Source organism: Zonotrichia albicollis, chromosome 1 (assembly GCF_047830755.1).
Source record: "Zonotrichia albicollis isolate bZonAlb1 chromosome 1, bZonAlb1.hap1, whole genome shotgun sequence".
Lineage (NCBI taxonomy): Eukaryota > Metazoa > Chordata > Aves > Passeriformes > Passerellidae > Zonotrichia > Zonotrichia albicollis.
The window spans coordinates 156,222,968-156,231,705 of record NC_133819.1 but is presented as its reverse complement, the minus strand read 5'-3'; positions in this window follow the sequence as shown (position 1 = coordinate 156,231,705).

Here is an 8,738-nt window from a genome sequence, read left to right as displayed (position 1 = left end):
AGGTGTGCCCAGGTGTGCCCAGGTGTGCCCAGGTGAGCCAGGTGTGCCCAGGTGAGCCAGGTGTGCCCAGGTGTGCCCAGGTGTGCCCAGGTGTGCCCAGGTGAGCCCAGGTGGGCAGGGTGGGCTCGAGCCTTGCCCTTGGTCGCTGTTCCAGGGCCAGGGCACACACAGGGTTCCACAGCCACACCCTGAGCCCCCAGCTCTGCCTGGAGCTGGAATCTCCACAACAGCCCTGCCAGAGCGCCCAGGTGTGCCCAGGTGTGCCCAGGTGAGCCCAGGTGCACCCAGGTGTGCCCAGGTGTGCCCAAGTGTGCTCAGATGTGGCTCAGGTGTGCCCAGGTGTGCCCAGGTCAGCCCCGGTGAGCCCAGGTGTGCCCAGGTGAGCCCAGGTGCGCCCAGGTGAGCCCAGGTGTGCCCAGGTGCACCCAGGTGTGCTCAGGTGTGCCCAGGTGTGCCCAGGTGAGCCCAGGTGTGCCCAGGTGCACCCAGGTGTGCTCAGGTGTGCCCAGGTGTGCCCAGGTGAGCCGAAGTGTACCCAGGTGTGCTCAGATGTCTCCAGGTGTGCTCAGGTGTGCCCAGCTGTGCCCAGGTGCACCCAGGTGTGTCCAAGTATGCCCAGGTGTGCCCAGGTGCTCCCAGGTGTGCCCAGGTGAGCTCAGGTGTGCCCAGGTGTGTCCAGGTGAGCCCAGATATGGCTCAGGTGAGCCCAGTTGTGCCCAGGTGAGCCCAGGTGTACCCAGGTGTGCCCAGCTGTGCCCAGGTGAGCCCAGGTGCACCCTGGTGTGCCCAGGTGTGCTCAGATGTGGCTCAGGTGAGCCCAGGTGTGCCCAGGTCAGCCCCGGTGAGCCCAGGTGTGTCCAAGTGTGCCCAGGTGCACCCAGGTGTGCTCAGGTGTGCCCAGGTGTGCCCAGGTGAGCCGAAGTGTACCCAGGTGTGCTCAGATGTCTCCAGGTGTGCTCAGGTGTGCCCAGCTGTGCCCAGGTGAGCCCAGGTGCACCCAGGTGTGTCCAAGTGTGCCCAGGTGTGCCCAGGTGCTCCCAGCTGTGCCCAGGTGAGCCCAGGTGCTCCCAGGTGTGCCCAGGTGAGCTCAGGTGTGCCCAGGTGTGCCCAGGTGAGCCCAGGTGTGCTCAGATGTGCCCAGGTGAGCCCAGGTGTGCCCAGGTGAGCCCAGGTGTGCCCAGGTGTGCCCAGGTGCTCCCAGGTGTGCTCAGGTGTGCCCAGGTGTGCCCAGGTGAGCCCAGGTGAGCCCAGGTGTGCTCAGGTGTGCCCAGGTGTGCCCAGGTGAGCCCAGGTGCACCCAGGTGTGCTCAGGTGTGCCCCGGTGTGCCCAGGTGAGCCCAGGTGTGCCCAGGTGAGCCAAAGTGTACCCAGGTGTGCTCAGGTGTGCCCAGCTGTGCCCAGGTGAGCCCAGGTGAGCTCAGGTGTGCCCAGGTGTGTCCAGGTGAGCCCAGGTATGCTCATGTGTGCACAGGTGTACCCAGGTGTACCCAGGTGTGCCCAGCTGTGCCCAGGTGAGCCCAGGTGAGCCCAGGTGCACCCAGGTATGCTCAGGTGTGCACAGGTGTACCCAGGTGTGCCCAGATGTGGCTCAGGTGAGCCCAGGTGTGCCCAGGTGTCTCCAGTTGAGCCCAGGTGTCTCCACGTGAGCCCAGGTGTGCCCAGGTGTGCCCAGATGTGGCTCAGGTGTGCACAGGTGTGCCCAGGTGTGCCCAGGTGTGGCTCAAGTGTGCCCAGGTGTGCCCAGGTGAGCCCAAGTGTGCCCAGGTGTGCCCAGGTGTGCCGCAGCACCTGCCTTGTCCCATGCACAGTGCAATAACCCCCTGTGCTGGCCCTGCTGAGGCGCCTCCAGCCCCGGGACAGGTCTGTGCCTCTCCCTCGTGAGCAGAAGGGCACGGAAGGGCTGGAGCAGCTCCAGGGGCAGGAGCGGAGCTGGGTTTTAAAGTTTTAAAAGTTAAATAGTAATAAAATGGTTATAAAAATAGGAATACAATTAGAGTAATAATAATTTGGACAATTTGAATTAGGACAGTACAAGACAACAAAAACAAAGAGTTACAGACACCTTTTCTGGGCAAAATAAGCCTGAAAAAGGACCCACGTTAACAGAGGATTAACCCTTAAAAAAACCAGCCTGTTGTATATTCATCATCTCATCCATGATGCATAAATTCCATTCAAACACAGGATTCTGTCTGGGCAGTGTTTTGAAAATCTCCAATCACTTGTTTTTAAAATTTTAGAAGTTTAATAATAGTATTAAATCGTTATAAAAATAGTAATATAATTAGAGTAATAAAAATTTGGACAATTGGGATGAGACAATAAAGAAAAAGAGATATGGACGGTCTGGGCACCTCTTTCTGGGCAAAATAAGGGTTAAGGTACAGGTCAGGGTTAGGGTCCAAAAAAGGACCCACGGTTAACAGAGGATTAACCCTTAAAAGCAACCTGTTGCACATTCATACCCCTCATCCATGATGCATAAATTCCATTCAAACACAGGATTCTGTCTGGGCAGTGCCAGCTTCTTCCTCTGAATCCTGACAGTGCCTTCGAAGCGGGAAGAAGTTCATTTCTTCTGATATGGGAGCAATAAATTCTCTTTCTCTGAAAGATTTAGGTGTCCTGTAACTGCTACTTCAGTGCGAGTCCTTTCTTTAAAGAAAAAGTATCCTACATAGCATCATTTCTATTTTAACATTTTGTTATAACCTAAAACTATATTTAACACAGTAGTTAAGAGAATTAATACAGCATTACTTTCTAACACAACACATCTAATATTCACTTGAATATTTGCCAAAAGCCAATGATAAAATCCGCATTTTTCACAGCGGGGAAGGAGAGACCTCCTCACCCCCAAACCCCCTGACAGGAGGGGACAGCCGGGGGGTCGGGATCTGCTCCAGGGAACAGGACAGGAATGAGGGAACGGTCTCAGGCTGTGCCAGGTTTGGGAGGGATTTTAGGAAAATTCCTTGCTGGAAAGGGCTGAGCAGCCCTGGCACAGCCGCCCAGGGCAGGGGGCAGTGCCCATTCCTGGGCGGATTTACCAGCCCTGGGGATGTGGCACGTGGGGACAGGGGCAGGGGTGGCCTGGGGACAGCTTGGCACGATGGGATCAGGGGATTTTCCAGCCCAAGCCATTCCATGGCTCCCGTGCCCTGGAGGTGCTGCATTTCCTTCAGTGTGGCAGTGTTCCTCACTCGGGGTCACCAAATGTGGAAACCTTCACTCAGGGACACCAAGTGTGGAATTCTTCCTCACTTGAGATTGCCAAGTGTAGAATTCTGCTTCACTCGGGACCACCAAATATGGAATTTTCCTTCACTTGGTGTCACCAAATGTGCAGTTCTTCCTCACTGAGGTCAACCAAATGTGCAGTTCTTCCTCACTGAGGTCAACCAAATGTGGAATTCTTCTTCACTCGGGGTCACCAAATGCAGAATTCTTCTTCACTCAGGGGTCACCAAATGTGGAACTTTCCTTTGCTTGTGGTCACCAATAGTGGAATTCTTGTTCACTTGGGGTCACCAAATGTGGAATTCTTCTTCACTCGGGACCACCAAATATGGAATTTTCCTTCACTTGGTGTCACCAAATGTGCAATTCTTCCTCACTGAGGTCCACCAAATGTGGAATTCTTGTTCACTTGGGGCCACCAAATGTGGAATTCTTCCTCACTCCAGGCTCACGAAATGTGGTCGCGTTCGCAAGGGTCCCAGGATGAGGGAAGAGATGAGAATCTTGACTCCATGTTTAAGAAGGCTGATTTATTATTTCATTATCTATTTTATGATATATTATTTTAATATATAGATAATATTTTATGATATTTTATTATATATATTATATTAAAAGGAAATTATAATATATACCACAGTTCCCAGTCAGGGACGCCTCTGGGTCAGGGCTCCAGCAGGGAATGCTGCTGCCAGGGGAGCTCAGCTGCCACCAACGCCTCCTGTCCCCAGGGTGAAAAACAGCAATCACTCTTTTTTAAAATGTTAAAAGTTTAATCGTAATAAAATGGGTGTAAAAATAAGAATATAATTAAAGTAATAAAAATGTGGACAATTTGGATTAGGACAATAAAAACAAGAGTTACAGACAGTCCAGGTACCTCTTTCTGGGCAAAATAAGCCTGAAAAAAGCCCCACATTAACCGATAATTAACCCTTAAAAGCAACAGCCTGTTGCATATTCATCATCTCATCCATGATGCATAAATTCAATTCAAACACAGGATTCTGTCTGGGCAGTGCCACCTTCTTCCTCTGCATCCCGACTGCTCTTCAGGGCTGAGCAAGGCAGGAAGAAGTTCATTTCTTCTGATTAGGGAGGAATAAATTCCTTTTCTCTGAAAGCTTCAGGTGTGCTGTGGCTGCTATCCTGGTGTGAGTACCTCACTCCTTTCTTTAAAAAATATCCCACACACATAGTTTCTATTTTAACATTTTGTATAACCTAAAACTATATTTAACACACTACTTACAGAAATTAACACAGTATAACTTTCTAACATAACACATATAACATTCATTTTAGTATTTGAAAAAGCCAATAATAAAATCCACATTTTTCACAGCCGGCTCCTGCCTGGCTGCCCCGAGCACAGGAGCGGGCTGGAGCTCCTGCCTGAGGAGCTGGGGGATCTCAGCACGGGGATTATGGGTTTAAAGTTCCAGGTTTTGGTTTCCATCCAGGGCTGGGGCACGTGGGAGGCCGGACAGGATTTGGGATTTGGGATTTGCTGCTGGGGGCGAGTTCTGTCTGCAGGGCAGGGGCAGGGGGCACTCGGAGGGTGGAGCTGTGGCTCCTGTCACCCTGTCACCTCTGTCACCCTGTCACCCCTCGGAGAGTGGAGCTGTGGCTCCTGTCACCCTGTCCCTCTGTCACCCTATCCCTCTGTCCCCTTGTCACGCCTTGGAGGGTGGAGCTGGGGCTCCTGTCACCCTGTCTCCCTGTCACCCCTCGGAGAGTGGAGCTGGGGCTCCTGTCACCCTGTCCCCCTGTCTCCCTGTCCCTCTGTCCTCCTGTCACCCTGTTCCCCCCGTCCCCAGGAGCCTTGGGCACGGTTCCCTCCAGGGCTGGAGACCTCTGGAGTTTCCGGTGCTGCCGACCCTGCAGGGCTGGAAGGTGCAGGGGCTCCAAAACCCCACACCTGGAGTGAGCAGAGGTGACCCCACACATGACCCCACACCTGGGGTGTGCAGGGCCTCCAAAACCCCACACCTGGGGTGAGCAGTGTGATCCCACAACTGGGGTGAGCAGGTTGACCTCACAGGTGACCCCACAGGTGACCCCAGAGGTGACCCCACACCTGGGCTGTGCAGAGGTGACCTCACACCTGGGCTGTGCAGGGGCTCCAAAACCCCACACCTGGGGTGAGCAGGGGTGACCCCACAGGTGACCCCACACCTGGGCTGTGCAGCCACCCTGCAGCTCCTGCCGTTATTTAACGGGGGTTATAATAATTCCTGGTGTTATTTAATGAGGGCTATAATAACTCCTTGTTATTTAATGAGGGTTATAATAACTCCTGGCATTATTTAATGAGGCTTATAACAACTCCTCACTATTGAACAGGGGTTATAATAACTCCTCATTATTTAACAGGGGCTATAATAACTCCTCGTTATTTAACAGAGGTCCCAGCTGGGGATCCCCCTGAAGGTGCCCTGAGCTGGCACAGCCCGTGGCCGCTCCCCAGCCCCTCTCAGGTCAGTTTGTTTTACCCCTCCTGGCACCTCTGCAGCCCCTGGGGTTGGGGGGAACAGCCTGGCACGGTGGGAACCCCCCCAAGCCCTGCCCAGCACAGTGGTCCTGAAATAAACAGGGTAGGAGATCTTTCTCCTTTTAATGACTTTATTAAAAATCAACTTGGGTGTGGAGAACCGATGGGTTGCACTCACACCACAGCTGCTCCCAGGAATGGCACAGAGGAGAAAGAAAAATGCAGCTTTGTCTGCTGGTCTGCAGGCAGAGCTGGGGCTTCCATCCTCACGGGAGCACCAGGGGATTCCTAATTTTTTGGTTTGACATTCAAAGTCCTCTGTCCAGCCGACATCTTTGAGGTTAGGGTGAGGGGTAAAAAGGGTCTTAGCGGACACTGGATTCTGTTCCTCATGTCCAGACATCACTTAAATCTCCTAATTCCATGGTGGCTCATTGTTTTAGGGGGTTTTCCTGATAGATTTGGGGAGGGGTTTCCTCATTTGCACCCCGATGTCACCCTCTCCTCACAGCCCCGGGTGCCACCTTCCAGGAAGCAGCAGGGGGACACCCCACAAAGGGGAATTTCCAACCATCAAGAACAGGTAATTAAAGGAAAACCGTCAACAACAGGGGATCACAACGTGACATTATTAACAACAAATAGAACTCCAACTTGGCAGCAATTGGCTTAGCTTGTGAACTCTGCAACCTTTAAAAAATGGACAACTTTTCTACTCGTAACAGGACCATCACTCTGGGAGCAGCAGGAGCCCCTGGCACGGTGGTCCCAGCACTCCAGGAGCAGCAGGAGCCCCCAGCCCCAGCTGGCACGGTGGTCCCAGCACTCCAGGAGAATCAGGAGCCCCCAGCCCCAGCTGGCACGGTGGTCCCACTGCTCCAGGAGAATCAGGAGCCCCCTCAGCCCCAGCTGGCACGGTGGTCCCACTGCCCCAGGAGCAGCAAAAACTCCCAGCCCCAGCTGGCACGGTGGTCCCAGCACTCCAGGAGCAGCAGAAACTCCCAGCCCCAGCTGGCATGGTGGTCCCACTGCTCCAGGAGAATCAGGAGCCCCCAGCCCCAGCTGGCACGGTGGTCCCAGCACTCCAGGAGCAGCAGAAACTCCCAGCCCCAGCTGGCATGGTGGTCCCACTGCTCCAGGAGAATCAGGAGCCCCCAGCCCCAGCTGGCATGGTGGTCCCAGCACTCCAGGAGAATCAGGAGCCCCCAGCCCCAGCTGGCATGGTGGTCCCAGCACTCCAGGAGCAGCAGGAGCCCCCAGCCCCAGCTGGCACGGTGGTCCCACTGCTCCAGGAGAATCAGGAGCCCCTGGCACGGTGGTCTCAGCACTCCAGAAGCAGCAGGAGCCCCCAGCCCCAGCTGGCATGGTGGTCCCAGCACTCCAGGAGAATCAGGAGCCCCCAGCCCCAGCTGGCACGGTGGTCCCACTGCTCCAGGAGAATCAGGAGCCCCTGGCACGGTGGTCTCAGCACTCCAGGAGCAGCAGGAGCCCCCAGCCCTTTCCCCGAGCCGGCTCCGCGGGGCCAGGAGCAGCCGGCCCAGGGGGAATCTCCCGTGCCTCCGTTCCCCTCTCGCTGCCCGGGGCCCCTCTCGGTTCGTGCCTATTTTTATCCGCGTTTGATGATGGGGCCGGGCTGCGGGGCTGTCATGTGCTGCAGCTGCTGCTGCACAGCCCGCTCTGTGCTGAGGTGCCAGGTTCGGGTGCCAAAGCGGCTCTGTGGACATGGCAAGCATCCTGCTGCTGCTCCGTCTGTCTGTCCGGGCACTCTGAGGCGTTATGAGTAAAAAAAGGCTACCCATTTTTTTTTGTAAAAAGGTTGCAGAGTGAACCAGTTAAACCAGGTGCTGCCAAGGTGGAATTCTAACTGTTTGTTATTGTAATCGCTGGTCATTTTTGGTAACTGCTCATTTTTTATCAGTAAGGCCCTGCCTAAAGCTAAGTTGATAGCCCTTCTTGGACAGAGGGGACCAGGTGGGGGGGCATCAGAGGGCATGCAAAATAACCTCGAGACCAGCATGCTGTGGGAAGCCAGCCCACCAAACTTACCGAAAAGACCCCAAAACAATGAACCAACACAGAATTAAGAGATCAGAGCGATGTCTGGACATGAGGAACAAAGTACCGAGTCTGCAGAGATGCTGAGAACCTTTGTTGCCCCTCGCCCTGAGCAAAGACCTCAGCTGGAACCAAGACCACGAGACTGCAAAAGCCAAAAGTCGAAACATGGGGTATATTGCCACTGCTCTTTTGGTGATGTGACCCCCAGTTCAGCCCTTTAGTGGACAAAACTGCACATTTCTCCTTCTCCAAGTCACCCTGGGGTTGACCGAGAAACTGCGGACCCATTGAGCTTCCCAACCTTGAGCTGGTCACTTTTAATAAAGACAGTAAAAGGAGAAAAAGTCTCCTGCCTTGTTTATTTCTTGAGGGATTGGTTTGTGTGGCTGAGCTCCACCAGGCTGTGATTGCCCTGAACCTCAGCTCCTCACCTGCAGCATCACCTGGAGCCAGCAGGTGCCACCAGGTGAAACAGCAGCCCCCCCCAGCCAGGTCTCGTAACTTTTGGAGATCTATTTCTTACCCGAGATAGCTCAGCTACCTTGGAGGCAGAAAATCGTAGGATTTTTGGAGGTATAAAATCGGCAGAATAGTTTCTGTGGCAGTGCTGGAAACAAAAAGGTTTTAATAAAAGGCAAAATAACAAACAGAAAAACTGAGCCAGGTGCAAGAGTGTCACAGAAGTGTTTTATGAAAATCCTTTCCTTAGGATTTTTCCTCCTGAGAAGCTGAGAGGCCTCAGGAACAAAATGTAACCAATGGTTATCTGCTGCTGTGGAATGCAACAGGTGCATCTGTGATTGGTCTCATGTGGTTGTTTCTAATTAATGGCCAAGCACAGTGAGCTGGCTGGGACTCTCTGGTCAGTCACAAGCCTTTGTTATCATTCTTTCCTTTTCTATTCTTAGCTGGCCTTCTGATGAAATCCTTTCCTCTATTCTTT